General features: G+C 37.1%; 1 pseudogene; it reads right to left on the bottom strand.

Moving 5' to 3' along the window:
- The window catches only part of LOC141282392 (uncharacterized), a 110,668-nt pseudogene that overhangs the window by 2,797 nt on the left and 80,891 nt on the right, over window positions 1-26,980 (bottom strand).

Here is a 26,980-nt window from a genome sequence, read left to right as displayed (position 1 = left end):
ACGCGTTGATGGTCATAACTTCCACAAATCTTATCCAAATGTCAAGTGTCTTATATCCCTGGATTCCTTGCGTCAAGGCGAACAAAACGTATATCTCCGATTTCATTTCCGTCATGAATTTTTTTTCGCTATTTTCGATTTTGTAAAAAAAAATAAAAACGAACTCGTCCTAGGTTTTTCGTCCGATCGGAACCGTTCCAGTGCCGTAATATTCCTTGGAGTGTGAATATCAAAAGTTATCAAAAAAAAGTTGAACTTTCGACTCGCCGTCGTCAAGCCACGCCCAAACGCCCCCAATGAGCGGAGCCTCTTGACCTTAAACGGCTATAACTTAGGAAGGGAAGGAGGTATCGACACCAAATTTGGTACACATATACAGGGGACTATTCTGAGGTCAGGTGCAAAAAATTGCGCCGCTTGACCACTAGTTGTCGCTATAACACCACCTCAACTTTGAAGGGCTGTAACTACGGAAATATGGGACCGATCAACTTGACATTTGACAGGTGTGCTCCTGGTCTGGGGTACTATCTATGTTTAAAAGGAATTTTGCGTAACTCAAAAAACATGGCCGCCATCGGCCAATCAAGAAAAAGCAGCTATTAGACAGGGTTAACGGAGGCCGATCGAAATGAAACGCGGTGGGCCTGTTTGTCTCTTGGCCATGAAGGTCTGTGCAGAGTAAGAAAGAATTCGGACTCCGGAGGGCGCTATCACGTTTTTTCAGTGTTTAAGTGATTGTGTATTATGCAGTGTTTCAGATATCAACAAGATCCTCATATCATTTAATAGAGGTACTTAAAATGAACAACTTTTCCTCAAGCAGCACTTGTCTCAGTCGAATCGTTTGTTAGATATTCATCATTTTCTTTGAAACCTACTTTTGCGAACTAGTCCTAGGTTTTTTGACCGATCTGAACCGATCCAGTGCTGGAATAGTCCTTAGACACTGATTATCAATAACTATCAAAAAAAAGTTGAACTTTGCACTCATTGTCGCAACACCACGGTCAAAAGTACGAAGAGGCGGTGCCACAAATACTACAATGGCTATCATTTATGATAGGAATGAGATATCAACACGAAACTTGGTACACATATGTATAGACCCAGGCCAAGGTCACATGCAAAAAATTGCAGAGATTGTCCACTAGGTGGCGCTATAACCTAAGAAAAAATAACGATAACTATAGCATATGTATACAACACATAAATATTTGTCTGACCTACTTTTTATTTTGCACATAACATCTGCTTTCAGATTCTTATAAGGGTCTTTTAGGATAATTACATATCTTAGAAAACATGCCGACCAACAGCCAGCCAGCATTAACCATGTACGAGTCCAGCGTAATGGTGTGCCATTACAACTAAACTGATGGGCCTGTTTGTCTTATGTTCTCAAGTGTCTTTGATGATTTTTGGCTCATCATTCCGGAAATATTTGCATCTAGAACAACGGGAGTTACGTTAACTGTGCCCTAGATCAATGGTTCTCAAAATTATTCCTGGAGGCCCACTGCTCTGCACATATACGAAAGTCTTCTATTTTAAACAAATCTACTTTAATCATCAGTAGAGATTTGTATGAACTGAACTGATTGTGTCAGATGAGAGAAACATACAAAATGTTCCGAGCATTGGGTCTTGAGAAACCAATGCGGTTCACTGAGTTGAAAGTACTGCTCTAGATGTTTATGTTTATATGAAAAACAATTTTATGAATTTGCTGTACTATCTGGGCAAATATCAATATGAAACATAAAATAAAATTTTGTCGTTGTATTACTGGATTTGATGTGATGTCACATAGTGAGGTGGGCACCATTTGTAACCTGTATTCTTTATTTCATTTGTAGCTGCTGTTATGTTCCTTTTGTCCATGGGTTTGCATCTGCATGAAAATTATTATAAGATTTAATGATTTGCAGTCATTTACCTCATTAAAACTAAAAGACTTGAGGTAATCAATTCAAGCATTTTGAAATGTGACATTTTCAAAATGGGCCAGACTAAGTATATCTAACTAATTAACTAGTAATGTGAAGCTTATGACAAAATATTAACAGTTTTATTAAGATCAGACAATATATGTCTTTCCAAGACTAGGGCTGGTTGAATAAACATACAGTAGCCATTAAGTAAAGACTGTGTTTTAAGGACTAGTCTGAAGAACTAGTAGTTAGTTAGGGCTAATCAGTCTTACTATTTGGATTTAAATATAATTTAAATAATTTAAATATTTTTTTCATATGATACTTAAAGCAGTTATGTTTAATCATGAAGACAAAAATGTATGACTAACTTTGAATACTAGTCTTAGAGATTCATGTTACTGACCATTGGTTTAAGTGTAGTTACAGACTAAAATTAAGGCTTAAGTTTTAGTTATCTTACTTGAAAATAGCTTACACTGGCCTACCTTTAAATATATCTGGGCCATAGTTTTGTCTTAAGATGTACACCAGTAATGTTTTTTATAAGGTTTGTTTGTAAAAAGTACCTAAATGTTTTTACATAACTAATGGGTAGTCATGCATCAATTTAAACCTGTGGGAAACAACCCTATGAAGTTATAAAGCTTCAAATGTTGTCTTAGAATTCTTCAAATCCTAAAGGTCACTTCACACTGGTCAGACAGACTCCAACAGACGCGTCTGTTGGAGTCTGTCTGACCAGTGTGAAACCCCTGTTGGAAGTTGTTGGATCAAAGTAAATGAGACTTTAGAATGTGGTTGTCTGTTGGTGTCTGTTGGTGTCTGTTGGAGTTGGTAGTTGTCTGACCAGTGTGAACTGGCCTTAAAGGTATGAAAAAGATTGCTGTAAATATGTGGATCCTTAAAGAACAATAATAGGCCAACATTAGAAATAATAACTAATAATCACACATAAAGAGAATAAATATTTGGTTATCAGTAGCTTTAGTATTCTAATCTATTTTCCATAACATAAACACGTCATGCTGTGTCTTATAAAGTTTTCAATAATTGTTTATAGAATTATTGCAATGAAATTGTAATGTTATGATACACTTGGTTATTTTAAATATAAATGTTTACTGAAAACTTACTCTAGCACAGCACGTGTGTGAGCACAAGGCAAGGCAAGGCAAGGCAAGTTTATTTGTATAGCACATTTCATACACAGAGGTCATTCAAAGTGCTTTACATAGAAATGAGAAAACAATATATAAAAGAGAAAAAAGAAAATTTAAAAATAATAGATACACAATAAAATCACAATAAAAAAAGATACATGAGAATTTTGAATAACAATTAAAGAAAATGAATGTGATTTTAATAAAAACAGTTTAAAATGTTAAACAGAATAAAACAGGAGTAATAGTGGCTTGAGTTAAAGGTGCAGTCAGTGTAAAGCAGCACAGTGCTCATTCAGTAAATGCAGAGTTAAACAGATGTGTTTTTAATCTAGATTTAAAAGTTAGTATTCTAATCTATTTTCTATTTTCTATTTACAAATAAGTGCTTAATAGCAAATCTGACTGACATTTGCTTAATGACATCATATTTGTTATTAACTCCATTTGATATAAACAACACATCTGGATCAGTTATGTATGGACATAGCCAGTTGTTAAATATAAAAAATGTACAGCTTTAGTACTATTTTTAGGCCTACTATAATATGACAGAGGCTGTCATCTGAAAAACTTGTATGTTTGCACATCATATCTATGTCAAAGAATATATATGTTCTATAAGAACAATTACTTTTGTTTAAAAAATAGTCTAAAAGATTTAAACAAGCAACCATTTAGTAAGACCTAGATCTCTATGAATTAAAATGACTGTTTCAGATGAGAGAAACATACAAAATGTGCAGAGCATGTTTGTGTATGTTCCTTTTGTCCATAAAGATATATACGGTTTAATAACTTGCATACCTCACTTTATTTACCTAACTAAAACAGAAAGCCTTCATGGTACTCGATTAAAGGACATGAACATGAATCTGCTAAATGAAATGATATTTGTTATTGACACAATTTAATAACACCATCCACCATTCAGATAACGTATCTGGTTTTGTTTTAATAAATTGTTTCAGTTCTTACACTCAACAACAGTAAAGCCAGTGCAGTACAATTTTCTCTACACTGTATAATACAAATACAAAAACAACTTTGCAGAAGTATAGCTATCACACAGTCATTTTGAAAACGGCCCTGACGAACGGCCCCTAAAGCTTATGACAAAGCATACAAGTATTATTGAGATCTGGCAATATACTCAAATTCCTTATTGTGATTTTTAGGTGCAATTTTCCGTTATGTCCACTAGATGGCTGTAGAGGATCAATCACTGGCTGACATTTGCACTCACAGAAAACCCAGAAGATGATTACTCTTTAACTAAGTCTACTATTAATAGAACTCTGTACACATTTAAAGGTGCAGTGTGTCATTTTTAGAAGGATCTCTTGACGAAAATGCAAAATGATATACAAAACTATATTATCAGGGGTGTATAAAGACCTTTCATAATGAACCGGTATGTGTTTATTACCTTAGAACGAGACCTTTTTATCTACATACACTGAGGGTCCCCTTACATAGAAGTCACCATTTTCTGCCGCCATTTTTCTACAGAAGCCCTTAACGGGCAAATTTTTTTACTAAGTTGTCTCCGACGATGACATGTTTGTCTGGTGGCGGCTACTGTAGCTTCTCTATGTGTTTCAAAAGCGAGGGGTGAGCAGTGGACTAAGCCATTGGTTGCAATTCATGACCTCACCACTAGGTGCCGCTAAAATGTACACACTGCACCTTTAACTTCATGATTTTACTGTTATAATATTAAAATCACATTTAGTGAAAGACTACCACTTCAATTGTTCTGAGTTATCAGTTTTAACACTCATGTCATTTTATGATAGCTGTGAAACGTGAACATAATTTTGGAGGCACTTACACGACATTTGCAGTAAGAATTATATATTTTTTGTTTTTTATAAAAAAAACTACATACCAAATGAGTGTATAACCATGTCAATATTAAGTCTTGTTCTTTAACAGTCTTGTTTCTCCTTTCTCAGGTAAACGTGTGTGTGTACAATATACAATGCAGAATATCTATATGGCCATGTCCTTAAACGTCTTGTGATCTAAATGGCTTGAACCCCGATAATCGCTGCTAGCAGCTATATTTAGGGGTTCAAGCCCGAAGGGCTGAAACCCTATTGTATTTGTACTGATTTTTATTCTTTTTATTATTTTTCTTCTGCCGTGAAACGGATCGTGCAGACCAAACCATAAGGCCTAGAGACTTGAGACTTGGCCAAATGATAGGTCTCATTCGTGCGCGAAGTTGACAGAGCATGAACCCAATCGGCCTATGGGGGGCGCTACAGCGATGGCAAACGCGTTTAGGCTCATACCTCCCACATTTCTTGTCCAAATGTCAAGTGTCTCATATCCCTGGATTCCTTGCATCAAGACGAACAAAATGTATATCTCCGATTTTATTTCCGCCATGAAAAATTTTCCGCTATTTTCGATTTTGTTGAAAAAAATAAAAACGAACTAGTCCTTGGTTTTTCGCCCGATCGGAATCATTCCAGTGCTAAAATGTTCCTTGGAGTTTGAATATCAATAATTATTAAAAAAAAGTTGAACTTTCGACTCACGGTCAACATGCCACGCCAAAACGTCTGAATTGTGGGCAGGCACTAGAACATTATTGGCTATAACTGGGGACAGGAATGAAGTATCAACACGACACTTGGTACTTGTGATGAGAGTCATGGCCTGAGGTTTCATGCAGCGTTTCGTCACAGCGCCACCTAGTGGTCAGACGAATCAAATAATGCTTATAACTTAGGCTGAGTTTAACGTATTTTCATGCGACTTTTTTCCTTGGAGTCCTGAATTGTTGCCGAGTCCAACGATACCAAGCATGCCAGGTTTTGCTTTACGGTTGGTTCTGCACAGGAAAATAGCACTTAAAAAACACGCGCGAATAACTCCGCGAGGGTTATTCCGATCGACTCGAAACGACCATAGGAAGAACATTGTATTACCTTCTGAACAAAAAGTTCTATTGGCGTTATGTTAAAAATTCCATCAGAAATGGCCGAAAATTACAAATAACGAAAAATTACCTCAAACTTTGTGTTTTTTACACATAAATGGTTATAACTACGCAACGAAATGATATTTTTTCACCAGATTTGATACGCTGACGTCTGAGCACATTCTGAGGCAATACAACAAAAATGGTATGCCTGCACCACTAGTTGGCCTCATAATTAAACAAAACCTTTGACATTGAGCAAGCCCAATGGTCATACAAATGTTTTTTCACTAAACTAAAGTGTACAGCCATGATACTAGCTAGATGTAACACAGTCATGACCTGAGATTCCATGCACGACTTTGTCATAGCGCCACCTAGTGGTAATTTGTTATTTCACTTAAAAATACTGTAACCTTACATTTAAAATCATGAGTCATCATGGATTATTCCTTTCATGACTTTGAGTATAATCATTGGTGGATTGCAAATCACTCCCTAGCAACCAATGAGAATACCCTAGCAACCATTTAACAAGAGCTGTATTTCTGTATCAGAACATCGTAGAGACATGGTGTTCGGCTCTTTTGACTCATTAACACTATTTTAACATTTTGTGACCCGAGTTTTGCCAATGCAAGCACCACAAACATTTCCTTCAGTGTTCCATTTGTCAATGTTCCGTGAGAAGAGAGGGAGACATTTCACTAAATGATAGCACTTTTCTGCTGATAACTTTGAACACGTGTGTCTGGTATCTTATTTTTCATCATTTATTATTTAATTATCATCTACACAGCCATGCCCTTAAAGGTCTTAATGTCCCAAATCGCTTAAACCCCGGTAATCGCTGCTTGCAGCTATATTTAGGGGTTCAAGCCCGTAGGGCTGAAACCCTATTGTATTTGTATGGATTTTTATTATTATTAGGGTTTCGAGCACGAAGTGCTGAAAACCTATTGTATTTGTCTGTTTTATTATTATTATTAGGGGTTCAAGCCCGAAGGGCTGAAACCCTATTGTATTTGTACTGATTAGGGGTTCAAGCCCGTAGGGCTGAAACCCTATTGTATTTGTATGGATTTTTATTATTCTAGTTATTATTTTTCTTCTGCCGTAGAACGGATCGTGCAGACCAAACCGTAAGGCCTAGAGACTTGAGACTTGGCCAAATGGTAGGACCCAATTTGGGGAGAGGTTGATAGAGTATCAACCCGATTGGCCTATAGGTGGCGCTATAGCGATAACAAACGCGTTGATGCTCATAACTCCCAGAATTCTTGTCCAAATGTCAAGTGTCTTATATCCCTGGATTCCTTGCGTCAAGACGAACAAAACGTATATCTCCGATTTCATTTCCGTCATGAAATTTTTTTCGCTATTTTCGATTTTGTCGAAAAAAATAAAAACGAACTAGTCCTAGGTTTTTTGTCCGATCGGAACCGTTCCAGTGCTGTAATATTCCTTGGAGTGTGAATATGAAAAGTTATCAAAAAAAAGTTGAACTTTATACTCGTCGTCGTCAAGCCACGCCCAAACGCCCCCAATGGGCGGAGCCTCTTGGACTTCAATGGCTGTAACTTGGGATTGGAAAGAGGTATCGAAACCAAATTTGGTACACATATACAACGGACTATTCTGGGGTCACGTGCAAAAAATTGCATCGCTTGACCACTAGTTGGCGCTATAACACTACTTCAACTTTGAAGAGCTGTAACTAGAGAAATATGGGACCGATCAACTTGAGATTTGGCACGGGTGCTCTTGGTCTAGGGTACTATCTGTGTGGGAAAGGAATTTCGCGTAGCTCAAAAAACATGGCCGCCATCGGCCAATCAAGAAAAAGCAGCTATTGGGCAGGGTTAACGGAGGCCGATCGAAACGAAACGTGGTGGACCTGTTTGTCTCTTGGCCATGAAGGTCTGTGCAGAGTAAGAAAAAATTCGGCCTCCGGGAGGCGCTATCACGTTTTTTCAATGTTTAAGTGATTGTGTATTATGCAGTGTTTCAGATATCAACAAGATCTTTATATCATTTAATAGAGCTACATTTAATGAACAACTTTTCCTCAAGAAGCACTTGTCTCAGTCGAATCGTTTGTTAGATATTCATAATTTTCTCTTAAACCTACTTTTGCGAACTAGTCCTAGGTTTTTTGACCGATCTGAACCAATCCAGTGCTGGAATATTCCTTAGACACTGATTATCAATAATTATCAAAAAAAAGTTGAACTTTGCACTCGTCGTCGCAACACTACGGTCAAAAGTACGAAGAGGCGGGGCCACAAATACTTAAATGGCTATCATTTATGATAGGAATGAGATATCAACATGAAACTTGGTACACATATGTATAGACCCATGCTGAGGTCACATGCAAAAAATTGCAGAGATTGTCCATTAGGTGGCGCTATAACTTAAGAACAAATAACCATAACTATAGCATATGTATATGACACATAAATATTTGTCTGACCTACTTGTTATTTTGCACATTACATCTACTTTCAGGTTCTTATAATGGTCTATGAGGATAATTATTTATCTTTGAAAACATGCCACTCAACAGCCAACCAGTATTAACCATGTACGAGTCAAGCCTAATGGTGTGTGATTACAACTAAACTCATGGGACTGTTGGTCTTATGTTTCCAAGTGTCTGTGAGGATTTTTAGTTCATCTTTCTGAAAATCTTTGCATCTAACACAATGTGTGCAAAGTAAACAGTTCTCTAGATCAGTGGTTCTCAACACACCTGCTTCACATAATCAGCACAATAGTAGAGATCTCTATTAACTAAACTGATTGTGTCAGATGAGAGAAACATACAAAATGTGCAGAGCAGTGGTTCTCCAGAAACGGAGTAGAGAACCACTGCTCTATATGTTTATGTTTATATGAAAAAACTATTTTGTGAACTAATACTTGGTTTTTCACTCAACACCACTAAAGCCAATGCAATACAATTTCCTGTAGTCTGTGAGCAAATATGAATGCCAAATTGTTATCACCAATTGTACGTCTTTTTCCTTTAGTTGTTTAGCTTTGAATTACAAAAACAACTTTTCAAAACTACTAGAATTTTTTCAGTCAACAACAATAAAATCAGCGCAGTACATTTTTCTGTCGTCTGTGTGTAAAGGTATATCAAATACAAAATGTAATGAATTTGAATACCTGCTTTTGTAAGCATAGATTTCATGTGATGTCACACATTGGTGTAGGTGCCATTTGTACGACTGAATTGCAGCATGTGTGTTTAAAGGAACTCAAAAAGATATGGATTAAAGTTTTTCATTATCTCCATTTATTTACATCAGTAGCATTAGGATTCTATTCTACCTTCCATGACATAAACGTGTCCTGACATGATGTATAATACAAAGTTGTTACATTTTTATATGTTATTTTTCAAATATTGCACCAAAAACTTCATGTGATAATGCAATTGGTTATTATTCACATAAATGACCTGCTAGAACCCAACTAAAAAGCAGCACTTTATGAAAGTAACACAGACAAATGCTCACCAGCAAATCTGCTGCAAATCTACTAAATAACATGACATTTGTTATTGACATAATTTGATATTGAAAACATATCTGGATCAGTTATTTATTGGCCCAGCCTAAAATCACATGAAAATAATTGCAGAGCTATACCACTATTTGACAATTTAACATGACAGAGCCTAAAAATGTTTCTATTAAAATATGTAACTTTGCTTTATTGTTTCCAAATCCATAAATTATTATTCTCTTACAATAACACAATAAAAGGATTATATGAAAAATATATACTCTCTGTGTGAAACACAGACCCTCATTAATATACTTAAGAGCATGCTTATCAGGATTTGAGTTAAAAATGTGTCTACCTTTATTTACTTTTAAATATTCAATACTAATTTTATGTTAAATTAATTGTAAAAGGAAAACAATAATTTTAGCCAACAGATGGCAGAAGGTCATCTTCGGCCATCTGCTGGCTAAAATTATTATTTATTATTTAAAATGTATACTCAATGAAATTGTGTTCACAGGTTTCATCAATGGATGCATGATTTAACTTTATGAAGTCAGTATTATTATGTTAAAATAACATTTCGTCAATCATTCTGACGGTATCCGTTTTAACAGTCATGTGACATTCGAACATAGGATAAACATTAAAATAGGTTGATGAACTCTTAAAGGACACCAAGCATATGGAGATTGGTCATTTATTTCAAAGACTTATTTCCTAACCCTGCCATTTCTGCTTCTGTGTGTAAATGCATGTATGTGTTTTAGCTTATTCTTCATCATTGCTGTGTTATAGATTAGCCATGTGAGACCTATATCTCTATATCAGAACATCGTAGAGAAATTGTGGTGGGCTGTTTTGTCTCATTTTAACAATTTTTGAAACATTTTGTGTGACAAATCTTGCAACAGCATGCACCACATAATTTTCTCATCAGAAAATTTACCTAATTGGTAACATGTTAGTATTTCATATTCTAAGTATATTTGATAACAATGCAGCAAATCTAAACAGGCATGCCCTTAAAGGTCTTAAAGGGTCATATAATGAGATTTTTTAAAGATGTAAAATAAATTGTTTGTGTACCCAGAGTGTGTATGTGAAGTGTTATCTCAAAATACTCCACAGATCATTTATTATAGCATGTTAAAATTGACACTTTGTAGGCCTGAGCAAAATTGTGCAGTTTTTGGGTGTTTCCTTTAAAATGCAAATGAGTGGATGAAATGCAAACACTGATCACAATGATGGTGGTTTGTTGTAATTGAAATTCAATTGTGCTCTCGATTATTTTATTTTTTATCTTTTTCATGTTTTCTAGGTTGATATAAGCACTGGGGACCCAATTATAGCACTTACACTTGGAAAAAGTCAGATTTTCACGCTATGACCCCTTTAAGGTCCCAGATCGCTTGAACCCCGCTAATCGCTGCTTGCAGCTATATTTATTATTATTATTATTAGTTATTATTATTCTGCCGTAAAACGGAACGTGCAGACCAAACCGTAAGGCCTAGAGACTTGAAACTTGGCCAAATGGTAGGACCCAATTTGGGGAGAGGTTGATAGAGTATCAACCCGATTGGCCCATAGGTGGCGCTATAGCGATAACAAACGCGTTGATGGTCATAACTTTCACAAATCTTATCCAAATGTCAAGTGTCTTATATCCCTGGATTCCTTGCGTCAAGGCGAACAAAACGTATATCTCCGATTTCATTTCCGTCATGAAAATTTTTTCGCTATTTTCGATTTTGTCAAAAAAAATAAAAACGAACTCGTCCTAGGTTTTTCGTCCGATCGGAACCGTTCCAGTGCCGTAATATTCCTTGGAGTGTGAATATCAAAAGTTATCAAAAAAAAGTTGAACTTTCGACTCGCCGTCGTCAAGCCACGCCCAAACGCCCCCAATGAGCGGAGCCTCTTGATCTTAAACGGCTATAACTTAGGAAGGGAAGGAGGTATCGACACCAAATTTGGTACACATATACAGGGGACTATTCTGAGGTCAGGTGCAAAAAATTGCGCCGCTTGACCACTAGTTGTCACTATAACACCACCTCAACTTTGAAGGGCTGTAACTACGGAAATATGGGACCGATCAACTTGACATTTGACAGGTGTGCTCCTGGTCTGGGGTACTATCTATGTTTAAAAGGAATTTTGCGTAACTCAAAAAACATGGCCGCCATCGGCCAATCAAGAAAAAGCAGCTATTAGACAGGGTTAACGGAGCCCGATCGAAATGAAACGCGGTGGGCCTGTTTGTCTCTTGGCCATGAAGGTCTGTGCAGAGTAAGAAAAAATTCGGACTCCGGAGGGCGCTATCACGTTTTTTCAGTGTTTAAGTGATTGTGTATTATGCAGTGTTTCAGATATCAACAAGATCCTCATATCATTTAATAGAGGTACCTAAAATGAACAACTTTTCCTCAAGCAGCACTTGTCTCAGTCGAATCGTTTGTTAGATATTCATCATTTTCTTTGAAACCTACTTTTGCGAACTAGTCCTAGGTTTTTTGACCGATCTGAACCGATCCAGTGCTGGAATAGTCCTTAGACACTGATTATCAATAACTATCAAAAAAAGTTGAACTTTGCACTCATTGTCGCAACACCACGGTCAAAAGTATGAAGAGGCGGTGCCACAAATACTACAATGGCTATCATTTATGATAGGAATGAGATATCAACACGAAACTTGGTACACATATGTATAGACCCAGGCCAAGGTCACATGCAAAAAATTGCAGAGATTGTCCACTAGGTGGCGCTATAACCTAAGAAAAAATAACGATAACTATAGCATATGTATACAACACATAAATATTTGTCTGACCTACTTTTTATTTTGCACATAACATCTGCTTTCAGATTCTTATAAGGGTCTTTTAGGATAATTACATATCTTAGAAAACATGACGACCAACAGCCAGCCAGCATTAACCATGTACGAGTCCAGCGTAATGGTGTGCCATTACAACTAAACTGATGGGCCTGTTTGTCTTATGTTCTCAAGTGTCTTTGATGATTTTTGGCTCATCATTCCGGAAATATTTGCATCTAGAACAACGGGAGTTACGTTAACTGTGCCCTAGATCAATGGTTCTCAAAATTATTCCTGGAGGCCCACTGCTCTGCACATATACGAAAGTCTTCTATTTTAAACAAATCTACTTTAATCATCAGTAGAGATTTGTATGAACTGAACTGATTGTGTCAGATGAGAGAAACATACAAAATGTTCCGAGCATTGGGTCTTGAGAAACCAATGCGGTTCACTGAGTTGAAAGTACTGCTCTAGATGTTTATGTTTATATGAAAAACAATTTTATGAATTTGCTGTACTATCTGGGCAAATATCAATATGAAACATAAAATAAAATTTTGTCGTTGTATTACTGGATTTGATGTGATGTCACATAGTGAGGTGGGCACCATTTGTAACCTGTATTCTTTATTTCATTTGTAGCTGCTGTTATGTTCCTTTTGTTCATGGGTTTGCATCTGCATGAAAATTATTATAAGATTTAATGATTTGCAGTCATTTACCTCATTAAACCCAAAAGACTTGAGGTAATCAATTCAAGCATTTTGAAATGTGACATTTTCAAAATGGGCCAGACTAAGTATATCTAACTTATTAACTAGTAATGTGAAGCTTATGACAAAATATTAACAGTTTTATTAAGATCAGACAATATATGTCTTTCCAAGACTAGGGCTGGTTGAATAAACATACAGTAGCCATTAAGTAAAGACTGTGTTTTAAGGACTAGTCTGAAGAACTAGTAGTTAGTTAGGGCTAATCAGTCTTACTATTTGGATTTAAATATAATTTAAATAATTTAAATATTTTTTTCATATGATACTTAAAGCAGTTATGTTTAATCATGAAGACAAAAATGTATGACTAACTTTGAATACTAGTCTTAGAGATTCATGTTACTGACCATTGGTTTATGTGTAGTTACAGACTAAAATTAAGGCTTAAGTTTTAGTTATCTTACTTGAAAGTAGCTTACACTGGCCTACCTTTAAATATATCTGGGCCATAGTTTTGTCTTAAGATGTACACCAGTAATGTTTTTTATAAGGTTTGTTTGTAAAAAGTACCTAAATGTTTTTACATAACTAATGGCTAGTCATGCATCAATTTAAACCTGTGGGAAACAACCCTATGAAGTTATAAAGCTTCAAATGTTGTCTTAGAATTCTTCAAATCCTAAAGGTCACTTCACACTGGTCAGACAGACTCCAACAGACGCGTCTGTTGGAGTCTGTCTGACCAGTGTGAAACCCCTGTTGGAAGTTGTTGGATCAAAGTAAATGAGACTTTAGAATGTGGTTGTCTGTTGGTGTCTGGAGTTGGTAGTTGTCTGACCAGTGTGAACTGGCCTTAAAGGTATGAAAAAGATTGCTGTAAATATGTGGATCCTTAAAGAACAATAATAGGCCAACATTAGAAATAATAACTAATAATCACACATAAAGAGAATAAATATTTGGTTATCAGTAGCTTTAGTATTCTAATCTATTTTCCATAACATAAACACGTCATGCTGTGTCTTATAAAGTTTTCAATAATTGTTTATAGAATTATTGCAATGAAATTGTAATGTTATGATACAATTGGTTATTTTAAATATAAATGTTTACTGAAAACTTACTCTAGCACAGCACGTGTGTGAACACAAGGCAAGGCAAGGCAAGTTTATTTGTATAGCACATTTCATACACAGAGGTCATTCAAAGTGCTTTACATAGAAATGAGAAAACAATATATAAAAGAGAAAAAAGAAAATGTAAAAATAATAGATACACAATAAAATCACAATAAAAAAAGATACATGAGAATTTTGAATAACAATTAAAGAAAATGAATGTGATTTTAATAAAAACAGTTTAAAATGTTAAAAAGAATAAAACAGGAGTAAAAGTGGCTTGAGTTAAAGGTGCAGTCAGTGTAAAGCAGCACAGTGCTCATTCAGTAAATGCAGAGTTAAACAGATGTGTTTTTAATCTAGATTTAAAAGTTAGTATTCTAATCTATTTTCTATTTTCTATTTACAAATAAGTGCTTAATAGCAAATCTGACTGACATTTGCTTAATGACATCATATTTGTTATTAACTCCATTTGATATAAACAACACATCTGGATCAGTTATGTATGGACATAGCCAGTTGTTAAATATAAAAAATGTACAGCTTTAGTACTATTTTTAGGCCTACTATAATATGACAGAGGCTGTCATCTGAAAAACTTGTATGTTTGCACATCATATCTATGTCAAAGAATATATATGTTCTATAAGAACAATTACTTTTGTTTAAAAAATAGTCTAAAAGATTTAAACAAGCAACCATTTAGTAAGACCTAGATCTCTATGAGTTAAAATGACTGTTTCAGATGAGAGAAACATACAAAATGTGCAGAGCATGTTTGTGTATATGTTCCTTTTGTCCATAAAGATATATACGGTTTAATAACTTGCATACCTCACTTTATTTACCTAATTAAAACAGAAAGCCTTCATGGTACTCGATTAAAGGACATGAACATGAATCTGCTAAATGAAATGATATTTGTTATTGACACAATTTAATAACACCATCCACCATTCAGATAACGTATCTGGTTTTGTTTTATGAAATAGTTTCAGTTCTTACACTCAACAACAGTAAAGCCAGTGCAGTACAACTTTCTCTACACTGTATAATACAAATACAAAAACAACTTTGCAGAAGTATAGCTATCACACAGTCATTTTGAAAACGGCTCTGACGAACGGCCCCTAAAGCTTATGACAAAGCATACAAGTATTATTGAGATCTGGCAATATACTCAAATTCCTTATTGTGGTTTTTAGGTGCAATTTTCCGTTATGTCCACTAGATGGCTGTAGAGGATCAATCACTGGCTGACATTTGCACTCACAGAAAACACAGAAGATGATTACTCTTTAACTAAGTCTACTATTAATAGAACTCTGTACACATTTAAAGGTGCAGTGTGTTATTTTTAGAAGGATCTATTGACGAAAATGCAAAATGATATACAAAACTATATTATCAGGGGTGTATAAAGACCTTTCATAATGAACCGGTATGTGTTTATTACCTTAGAACGAGACCTTTTTATCTACATACACTGAGGGTCCCCTTACATAGAAGTCACCATTTTGTGCCGCCATTTTTCTACAGAAGCCCTTAACGGACAAATTTTTTTACTAAGTTGTCTCCGACGATGACATGTTTGTCTGGTGGCGGCTACTGTAGCTTCTCTATGTGTTTCAAAAGCGAGGGGTGAGCAGTGGACTAAGCCATTGGTTGCAATTCGTGACCTCACCACTAGGTGCCGCTAAAATGTACACACTGCACCTTTAACTTCATGATTTTACTGTTATAATATTAAAATCACATTTAGTGAAAGACTACCACTTCAATTGTTCTGAGTTATCAGTTTTAACACTCATGTCATTTTATGATAGCTGTGAAACGTGAACATAATTTTGGAGGCACTTACACGACATTTGCAGTAAGAATTATATATTTTTTGCTTTTTATAAAAAAAAAATACATACCAAATGAGTGTATAACCATGTCAATATTAAGTCTTGTTCTTTAACAGTCTTGTTTCTCCTTTCTCAGGTAAACGTGTGTGTGTACAATATACAATGCAGAATATCTATATGGCCATGTCCTTAAACGTCTTGTGATCTAAATGGCTTGAACCCCGATAATCGCTGCTAGCAGCTATATTTAGGGTTTCGAGCACGAAGTGCTGAAAACCTATTGTATTTGTCTGTTTTATTATTATTATTATTATTATTATTATTTTTCCGCCATAAAACGCGTCGCCCAGCACAAACCGTAAGTCGTAGAAACTTGCCACTTGGTCAACTGGTTGTATATTAGCAGGCTACTCAGATACAGTGAATCAGCCAAATCGGCCCATAGGTGGCGCTATAGCAATGCCCGACGCGTTGGGGCTCATAACTCCTAAACCGGACATCCTACACTCAAGTGTTTGGTATCATTGTAATCCCTGGCTCCAAACTTAAAAAATGTATATCTCCGATTTCATTTCCGTCATGAAAAATTTTCCGCTATTTTCGATTTTGTCGAAAAAAATAAAAACGAACTAGTCCTAGGTTTTTCGCCCGATCGGAATCATTCCAGTGCTAAAATGTTCCTTGGAGTTTGAATATCAATAATTATCAAAAAAAGGTTGAACTTTCGACTCACGGTCAACATGCCACGCCCACACGTCTGAATTGTGGGCAGGCACTAGAACATTATTGGCTATAACTGGGGACAGGAATGAAGTATCAACACGACACTTGGTACTTGTGATGAGAGTCATGGCCTGAGGTTTCATGCATCGTTTCGTCACAGCGCCACCTAGTGGTCATACGAATCGAATAATGCTTATAACTTAGGCTGAGTTTAACGTATTTTCATGCGACGTTTTTCCTTGGACTCCTGAATTGTTGCCGAGTCCAACGATACCAAGCATGCCAGGTTTTGCTTTACGGTTGGTTCTGCACAGGAAAATAGCACTTAAAAAACATGCGCGAATAACTCCGCGAGGGTTCATCCGATCGACTCGAAACAACCATAGGAAGAATATTGTATTACCTTCTGAACAAAAAGTTTTATTGGCATTATGTTAAAATTTCCATCAGAAATGGCCGAAAATTGCAAAAAACGAAAAATTTACTCCAAATTTTGTGTTTTTTACACATAAATGGTTATAACTCCGCAACGAAATGATATTTTTTTTACCAGATTTGATACGCTGATGTCTGAGCAGAGTCTGAGGCAATACAAAAAAAATGGTATGCCTGCACCACTAGTTGGCCTCATAATTGAACAAAACCTTTGACGTTGAGCTAGCACAATGGTCATACAACAGTTTTTTTCACTAAACTTAAGTGTATAGCCATGATACTAGCTAGATGTAACACATTCATGACGTTGCATGCACACGTTTTTCATAGCGCCACCTAGTGGTTATTTGTTATTTTGACTTAAAAATACTGCAACCTTATATCTAAAATCATGAGTCATCGTGGATTATGCCTTTCATGGCTTTGAGTATAATCATTGGTGGATTGCAATTCACTCCCAACCAATCAGAATACCCTAGCAACCATTTAGCAAGAGCTGTATCTTTGTATCATCGCATCGTAGAGATATGGGGTTCGGCTCGTTTGACTTTTTTACAGTATTTTAACATTTTGTGACCCAAGTTTTGCCACTGTAAGCACCACAAACATTTCCTTCAGTGTTCTATTTGTCAATGCTTCGTGAGAAGAGAGGGAGACATTTCACTGAATGATAGCACCTTTTTTGCTGATGACTTTGAACAGGTGTGTGAGGTAGCTTATTTTTTATAATTCATTTTGTACAATTCAGCAAAACTACACAGGCATGCCCTTAAAGGTCTTAAGGTCCCAAATCGCTTGAACCCGACTCAATGGCCTTGTAATTCAACTAAACACGGCCATTTCTGAATTGTATTTTACGGTATAAATCTGAAAAACTAATTCTCGTTAACAAATTATCAGAATGACTTAACATTAAGGATGTGACATGTTTGTCCTATAGGTGCACCTGTGTGTAAGCTACATAGTCTGTCTGAACCGTTTCTGACCATCTCTTACGTTTTTCTGGATGCGATGTGGTGTATCAGCCTGGTCGACGACATCTGACATGTTGTATGTGCTTTAATGCTCGAAACCCGGTAAACGCTGCTTGCAGCTTTAATTATTATTATTTTTCCACGGTAAAACGCGTTGCCCAGGCCAAACCGTAAGTCGTAGAAACTTGCCACTTGGTCAACTGGTTGTATATTAGCAGGCTACTCAGATACAGTGAATCAGCCAAATCGGCCCATAGGTGGCGCTATAGCAATGCTCGACGTGTTGGGGCTCATAACTCCTAAACCGGACATCATACACTCAAGTGTTTGGTCTCATTGTAATCCCTGGCTCCAAACTTAAAAAATGTATATCTCCGATTTCATTTCCGGTATGCAAATTTTTCCGCTAATTTGCATAATATACATTTCAAGCCAAAATGAACTAGTCCTAGGTTTTTCGCCCGATCGGAACCGTTCCAATGCAGGAGAAATCTGTGGAGTGAGTAGGTAAATAATTATCGAACAGAATTTGAAATTACGCTTTAGGGTCACTAAGGGGCGCCAAAACTCCATACAGGAAGTAGCCTACCATCAATGAAATGGCTATAACTGGTGAACGGTTTGAGATATCTTAACGAGGTTTGGTACACATGTGTACTAGCTCAGTCCGGGGTCACAGTAAAAAAGATGCAGATTTTGGCCACTAGGTGGCGCTATAACAGGCTTGAGCTCGGGAATGGCTATTACTACACAACCGTTAGCCCGATACACTTAATATTTTGTATGGTGTGTCTTTGTGCAATGTACCATGAGGGTCTAGAAGGACTTTGGTGTTTCTCCAAAAACATGGCCGTCATCAGCCAATGAATGTTGAGGACTGATTTGACAGGGTTAACGGAGGTCGATCGGAAAGAAATGCACTGTGCTTCTTCGTGTACTGCTCCTGAAGGCCTGTAAGATTTGTGGTGTAATTTGGCCACTAGGGGGCGTAATACTGTATTTCGGTGCCTGTATCACGTGACGTTTGACATACACACACAAACATGACATCATATGATAGATCGGCTCATGACGAAAAACTTTGCCTCTTGAAGCATTGCTGTCAATCAAACGGTTCGTTAGTTATTGACGATAACATTCAAATATACTTTTGCGAACTAGTCCTAGGTTTTTTGCCCGATCCGAACCTAACCAAGGCTGATTGATTCTGTGGAGTGTGAATATGAATAATTATCGAAAAAAAGTTGAAATTTGTATTCAAACATGCAAGGAGTGGCCAAAAACCGAACTGGGCGGAGCTTAAAACATTTAAACGGCCATAACTCGAGAGGCGTTTGAGATATCATCATAGGGCTTGAATCATATGTGTAGGCCATCGGTCTTAGGTCGTGATATAAAAATCTCGCCGATCGGACACTAGATGGCGCTATAACGGGGAAAATGGCACTAAATACTGTGATTATGCAATGGTTCCAACTTTCACGCCTATAACTTTATCTGTGGTCAAGAGATTTTCATGGGAGTTGTTTTTTTTAGCATCCTGAATTGTTTCCGAGTCCTACGATACCAAGCATTCCAGGTTTCGCCTTACAGTTAGTTCTGCACAGGAAAATAGCGCTTAAAAAACACGCGTGAATAACTCCGCGAGGGTTATTCCGATCGACTCGAAACGACCATAGGAAGAACATTGCATTACCTTCTGAACAAAAAAGTCTATTGGCGTTATGTTAAAATTTTTATCAGAAATGGCCGAAAATTACAAAAAACGAAAAATTACCCCAAAATTTGTCGTTTTTACACATAAATGGTTATACCTCTGCAACGAAATGACATTTTTTCACCAGATTTGATACACTGATGTCTGAGCAGAGTCTGAGGCAATACCCAAAAAATAATATGCCTGCACCACTAGTTGGCCTCATAATTGAACAAAACCTTTGACATTGAGCGAGCCCAATGGTCTTACAACAGTTTTTTCACTAAACTGAAGTGTTTAGCCATGATACTAGCTAGATGTAACAAAGGTATGACCTGACGTTGCATGCACAATTTTGTCGTAGCGCCACCCTGTGCTTATTTGTTATTTTCACTTAGAAGTGAGTAGAGAGCGGAGAGATTTCACTGAATGAGAGCCGTTTTCTTGCTGATAACTAATGTATTTAAGGTTGTATCTTCACCAAACGTATGCGTAATGACATTGTACTCGGTAATTCTGATGGCAGTCAGGACCTGAGGGAGCCTGCAGTTTCGGACGCATATTTTACATGCCTACAACTTTGGCTGCAGTCACCGTATTTTCATGGGACTTTTTTCACAGGAGTCCTGAATTGTTGCAGAGTCCAACGATACCAAACATGCCCGGTTTTGCCTTGTGCTTAGTCCTGGGGTCAAGGCCGCCTTAATGCACGGGCTTACCTGGGCTGAAGCCCAGGGGCCTCCCAAGTTCAAGGGCCTCCCAAGTTTGCGTTCATGATGAGCTGAAAAGGTCATATTGTTTTGTAACTTGTCAGGTTTTCTGTCAATCACTCTAATTGCACGTTACATGGCTGCTGATTGGTCCATTGTAACTTAACGTGAAATAAAATGTTAGACGTAACATATTTTTTATTCCGCGTGATGTAATTATGTGCGCGTTGTCAACTTGACATTCCTGCATGTTAGACTGAGTGTGACAGAGAAACGGGAAATAATCCACCAACAAATGAAAGAGTAATTTCTGAAATTTCATAATAAGCACTGAGGTGCAGGTCTCTCTCTCTTTCGCGCGCGCGCTCGCTTGTTTGCTCTCTCTGTGCTCGTGCAGCTGTCTGAGTCTCTGGCATGCAGAAGTCTCTCCAAACGTGCACAAGAAACTGTGCCGCTAAATTAAGAAAGGAGTTCCCGCACATAATGCTGTTAATTGTTATAAAGTTTAAGTTTACTCGCGTTTCTATCAGTGACGCGTGCGCAGCTGGAGCGATGTTTGACGCGACGTTAGCTCACAGTACACACATCTGTTGGTTTAGAAAGACGAGAAAGAGACGCAACGGTAAAGGTGCAAGTCTAAGAAAGTAAAGAGCGACTAGACCATCTCAAATGATCATCCCCTGATAGCACCATTATAATCTCATTATCTTAAGATCTTATATACAGGTATGTTCCCTGTCTGTCTTGTGCATATTCATACTTGGTCGTTTTACATGCTTATGTATGCATAAATACTAAATACAATGCATACTATATCTTCAATAGCCTACAAAATAAATAACTGATTAAAAAACAAGATTCTGTCTAAAGACTTATCTTTTGTTATCATTAATGCATTTAACAAGATTCTGTCTATAAAGACTTATCTTTTGTTATCATTAATGCATTTTCACTTTAAAACTAACTTTAACTTATTATATTTTTAAAACTGTGGTGAGCATTTAGTTGTGAGTGGCAATTTTCTGCAAATTTGTATTTTCCAAAAACTATATAAATATAAAGCTTATAAACATATATACTTTCACACATTTTGGTTTTATTATCACCACATGTTGCTGTGTGTGGTTGTTAAATAAAGTGTCTTGTGTTTATGCTCAAGTGGGCTCAGTGATATGTTAATAACAATATTATGGTGTTTTCTGGCTCAAAGAGGGAAAACTCACTGTTGTATGTCTCGAAAGAAACTAATGCATTTTGTGATGTACCTAGATATTACACTTAAAAAAAAAATTAGACTATAAATCGAGGGGAAGGGGGGCCTACAAAACCTCTTAGCCCCGGGGCCTCACATTAGGTTAAGGCGGCCCTGCCTGGGGTTATCATAACACAATCCAGGAGGACATTAAATAAGTCAAGCATTATCTTTCCAGCTGTGTTTGATGTTCACTGTAGGTCCTTGCGGTCTGCTGCGCTGCTGTGTTTGTTTCTTATGTACACTTGTGCAGTCTGTTTGCACCATTGCACCATACCACGACTCAATGGCCTTGTAGTTCAACTAAACACGGCCATTTCTGAATTGTATGTTACGTTATAAATCTGAAAAACTAATTCTCCTTAACAAATTATCCTCATAACGTCACATTAAGGACATTACATGTTTGTCTTATAGGTGCACCTGTGTGTAAGCATACATAGTCTGTATGATCCTTTTTTGACCATCTCTTTCATTTTCTGAAGCGAGGTGGTCTAACATTCATTGTGGCTGTGTTCGGGTTTAACTGCTCAGCCTGGTAAGCGAAGTGTGAGGTTTTTGACGTTGCCTTAAAGCTCGAAACCCGGCAATTGCTGCTTGCAGCTATATTTATTATTATTTTTCCGCCTTAAAACGCGTCGCCCAGGCCAAACCGTAAGTCGTAGAAACTTGCCACTTGGTCAACTGGTTGTATATTAGCAGGCTACTCAGATAAAGTGAACCAGCCAAATCGGCCCATAGGTGGCGCTATAGCAATGCCCGACGCGTTTGGGCTCATAACTCCTAAACCGGCCATCATACACTCAAGTATCATTGTAATCCCTGGCTCCAAACTTAAAAAATGTATATCTCCGTTTTCATTTCCGTCATGAAAAATTTTCCGCTATTTTCGATTTTGTCGAAAAAAATAAAAACGAACTAGTCCTAGGTTTTTCGCCCGATCGGAATCATTCCAGTGCTAAAATGTTCCTTGGAGTTTGAATATCAATAATTATCAAAAAAAAGTTGAACTTTCGACTCACGGTCAACATGCCACGCCCACACGTCTGAATTGTGGGCAGGCACTAGAACATTATTGGCTATAACTGGGGACAGGAATGAAGTATCAACACGACACTTGGTACTTGTGATGAGAGTCATGGCCTGAGGTTTCATGCATCGTTTCGTCACAGCGCCACCTAGTGGTCATACGAATCGAATAATGCTTATAACGTATTTTCATGCGACGTTTTTCCTTGGAGTCCTGAATTGTTGCCGAGTCCAATGATACCAAGCATGCCAGGTTTTACTTTACGGTTGGTTCTGCACAGGAAAATAGCGCTTAAAAAACATGCGCGAATAACTCCGCGAGGGTTCCTCCGATCGACTCGAAACAACCATAGGAAGAATATTGTATTACCTTCTGAACAAAAAGTTTTATTAGCATTATGTTAAAATTTCCATCAGAAATGGCCGAAAATTGCAAAAAACGAAAAATTTACTCCAAATTTTGTGTTTTTTACACATAAATGGTTATAACTCCGCAACGAAATGATATTTTTTTACCAGATTTGATACGCTGATGTCTGAGCAGAGTCTGAGGCAATACAAAAAAAATGGTATGCCTGCACCACTAGTTGGCCTCATAATTGAACAAAACCTTTGACGTTGAGCTAGCACAATGGTCATACAACAGTTTTTTTCACTAAACTTAAGTGTATAGCCATGATACTAGCTAGATGTAACACATTCATGACGTTGCATGCACAAGTTTTTCATAGCGCCACCTAGTGGTTATTTGTTATTTTGACTTAAAAATACTGCAACCTTATATCTAAAATCATGAGTCATCGTGGATTATGCCTTTCATGGCTTTGAGTATAATCATTGGTGGATTGCAATTCACTCCCTAGCAACCAATCAGAATACCCTAGCAACCATTTAGCAAGAGCTGTATCTTTGTATCAGAACATCGTAGAGATATGGGGTTTGGCTCGTTTGACTTTTTTACACTATTTTAACATTTTGTGACCCAAGTTTTGCCACTGTAAGCACCACAAACATTTCCTTCAGTGTTCTATTTGTCAATGCTTCGTGAGAAGAGAGGGAGACATTTCACTGAATGATAGCACCTTTTTTGCTGATGACTTTGAACAGGTGTGTGAGGTAGCTTATTTTTTATAATTTATTTTGTACAATTCAGCAAAACTACACAGGCATGCCCTGAAAGGTCTTAAGGTCCCAAATCGCTTGAACCCGACTCAATGGCCTTGTAATTCAACTAAACACGGCCATTTCTGAATTGTATTTTACGGTATAAATCTGAAAAACTAATTCTCGTTAACAAATTATCAGAATGACTTAACATTAAGGATGTGACATGTTTGTCCTATAGGTGCACCTGTGTGTAAGCTACATAGTCTGTCTGAACCGTTTCTGACCATCTCTTACGTTTTTCTGGATGCGATGTGGTGTATCAGCCTGGTCGACGACATCTGACATGTTGTATGTGCTTTAATGCTCGAAACCCGGTAAACGCTGCTTGCAGCTTTAATTATTATTAGGGGTTCAAGCCCGTAGGGCTGAAACCCTATTGTATTTGTATGGATTTTTATTATTATTCTATTTATTATTTTTCTTCTGCCGTAAAACGGAACGTGCAGACCAAACCGTAAGGCCTAGAGACTTGAGACTTGGCCAAATGGTAGGTCTCATTCGTGCGCGAAGTTGACAGAGTGTCACCACAATCGGCCTATGGGGGGCGCTATAGCGATGGCAAACGCGTTGATGCTCATAACTTCCACAATTCTTGTCCTAATGTCAAGTGTCTTATATCCCTGGATTCCTTGCGTCAAGACGAACAAAATGTATATCTCCGATTTCATTTCCGTCATTAAAAATTTTCCGCTATTTTCGATTTTGTCGAAAAAAATAAAAATGAACTAGTCCTAGGTTTTTTGTCCGATCGGAACCGTTCCAGTGCTGTAATATTCCTTGGAGTGTGAATATAAAAAGTTATCAAAAAAAAGTTGAACTTTATACTCGTCGTCGTCGTCAAGCCACACCCAAACGCCCCCAATGGGCGGAGCTTCTTGGACTTAAATGACTATAACTTGGGACTGGAAAGAGGTATCGAAACCAAATTTGGTACACATATACATCGGACTATTCTGGGGTCACGTGAAAAAAATTGCATCGCTTGACCACTAGTTGGCGCTATAACACCACCTCAACTTTGAAGGGCTGTAACCAGAGAAATATGGAACCGATCAACTTAAGATTTGGCACCGGTGCTCCTGGTCTAGGGTGCTATCTATGTCTCAAAGGAATTTCGCGTAGGTCAAAAAACATGGCCGCCATCGGCCAATCAAGAAAAAGCAGCTATTAGGCAGGGTTAACGGAGGCCGATCGAAACGAAACGCGGTGGGCCTGTTTGTCTCTTGGCCATGAAGGTCTGTGCAGAGTAAGAAAAAATTCGGCCTCCGGGGGGAGCTATCACGTTTTTTCAGTGTTTAAGTGATTGTGTATTATGCAGTGTTTCAGATATCAACAAGATCCTCATATCATTTAATAGAGGTACTTAAAATGAACAACATTGCCTCAAGAAGCACTTGTCTCAGTCGAATCGTTTGTGAGATATTCATCATTTTCTTTTAAACCTACTTTTGCGAACTAGTCCTAGGTTTTTTGACCGATCTGAACCAATCCAGTGCTGGAATATTCCTTAGACACTGAATATCAATAATTATCAAAAAAAAGTTGAACTTTGCACTCGTCATCTCAACACCATGGTCAAAAGTACGAAGAGGCGGGGGCACAAATACTTAAATGGCTATCATTTATGATAGGAATGAGATATCAACACAAAACTTGGTACACATATGTATAGACCTAGGCCGAGGTCACATGCAAAAAATTGCAGAGATTGTCCACTAGGTGGCGCTATAAACTAAGAACAAAGAACGATGACTATAGCATATGTATACGACACATAAATATTTGTCTGACCTACTTGTTATTTTGCACATAACATATGCTTTCAGATTCTTATAATGGTCTATTAGGATAATTACATATCTTAGAAAACATGCCAACCAACAGCCAACCAGCATTTACCATGTACGAGTCAAGCAAAATGGTGTGAGATTACAACTAAACTGATGGGCCTGTTTGTTTTATGTTCTCAAGTCTCTGTGAGGATTTTTAGTTCATCTTTCTGAAAATCTTTGCGTCTAACACAATGTGTGCAAAGTAAACAGATCAGTGGTTCTCAACACACCTGCTTCAAATAATCAGCACAATAGTAGAGATTTCTATGAACTAAACTGATTGTGTCAGATGAGAGAAACATACAAAATGTGCAGAGCAGTGGTCCTCCAGAAACAGAGTAGAGAACCATTGCTCTAGATGTTCATGTTTATATGAAAAAAAATATTTTGTGAACTAATACTTGGTTTTTCACTCAACAACAGTAAAGCCAATGCAGTACAATTTCCTGTAGTCTGTGAGCCAATATAAATGCCAAATTTTGATCACCAATTGTAAGTCTTATTCCTTTAGTTGTTTAAGTTTGAATTACAAAAACAATTTTTCAAAACTCATCCTAGGTTTTTCAGTCAACAAAAATAAAATCAGTGTAGTACATTTTTTCTGTCCTCTGTGTGTATAGATTTATCAAGTACAAAATGTAATGAATTTGAATATCTGCTGTTGTATGCATAGATTTCATGTGATGTCACACAGTGGTGTAGGTGCCATTTGTACGATTGAATTGCAGCATGCATGTTTAAAGGAAATCATAAAGATATGGATTAAAGTTTTCCATTATCCCCAAAACTCTGAGCATAATCAGAAATGAATTGCTGCTATCAAGATGATATACAGTCTTGTTCAAAATAATAGCAGTACAATGTGACTAACCAGAATAATCAAGGTTTTTAGTATATTTTTTATTGTTACGTGGCAAACAAGTTACCAGTAGGTTCAGTAGATTCTCAGAAAACAAACAAGACCCAGCATTCATGATATGCACGCTCTTAAGGCTGTGCAATTGGGCAATTAGTTGAAAGGGGTGTGTTCAAAAAAATAGCAGTGTCTACCTTTGACTGTACAAACTCAAAACTATTTTGTACAAACA

The sequence above is a fragment of the Paramisgurnus dabryanus genome, chromosome 7 (genome assembly GCF_030506205.2).
Source record: "Paramisgurnus dabryanus chromosome 7, PD_genome_1.1, whole genome shotgun sequence".
Lineage (NCBI taxonomy): Eukaryota > Metazoa > Chordata > Actinopteri > Cypriniformes > Cobitidae > Paramisgurnus > Paramisgurnus dabryanus.
This window is presented reverse-complemented; position numbering and strand designations above follow the sequence as displayed.